This window comes from Xenopus tropicalis, chromosome 9 (genome assembly GCF_000004195.4).
Source record: "Xenopus tropicalis strain Nigerian chromosome 9, UCB_Xtro_10.0, whole genome shotgun sequence".
In the NCBI taxonomy this organism is placed as follows: Eukaryota; Metazoa; Chordata; class Amphibia; order Anura; family Pipidae; genus Xenopus; species Xenopus tropicalis.
The window spans coordinates 8,814,573-8,815,097 of NC_030685.2; positions in this window are offsets into that span (position 1 = coordinate 8,814,573).

Here is a 525-nt window from a genome sequence, read left to right on the forward strand (position 1 = left end):
CAGCAAACACCACTCACCAAGGTGATATTTTAAGTATATTTAATGTGTGAAAAAGAGTTACAGAAGTTACATACAAGTTACCAATGATTAAGCCAGTCACAAACAATATTGACAGCTTCCCAATACAATACAAGGTATGTATGTATTAATTTAAAATAGTAACAATGTATGCATATGTGTTAGAGTGAATTAAGAGCGTGTGTGTGTGTGTGTGTGTGTGTGTGTGTGTAAGGGTGTGTGTCTGTATATCTGTGAGACCAGCCTTTTGTTGCTGATATATATCCTGTTGGAAAATCCTCCCCCACTGTATTATCCCTAAGACCATATGTTTCCAATTAATCACATTCCAGACTTAGGGAACAATGGTATATGTGACTGATAGTGTATGTATAGAGGTATATAGTTGCAAGTCAGTTTGCACATTTGAAACATGTTAACCCATTCAGGCCTGGATACACTTATTTTCCAATACCCAATATTTAACATACCCAAAGAGAAGGAACCTGTGCCTGATTATAATACTAC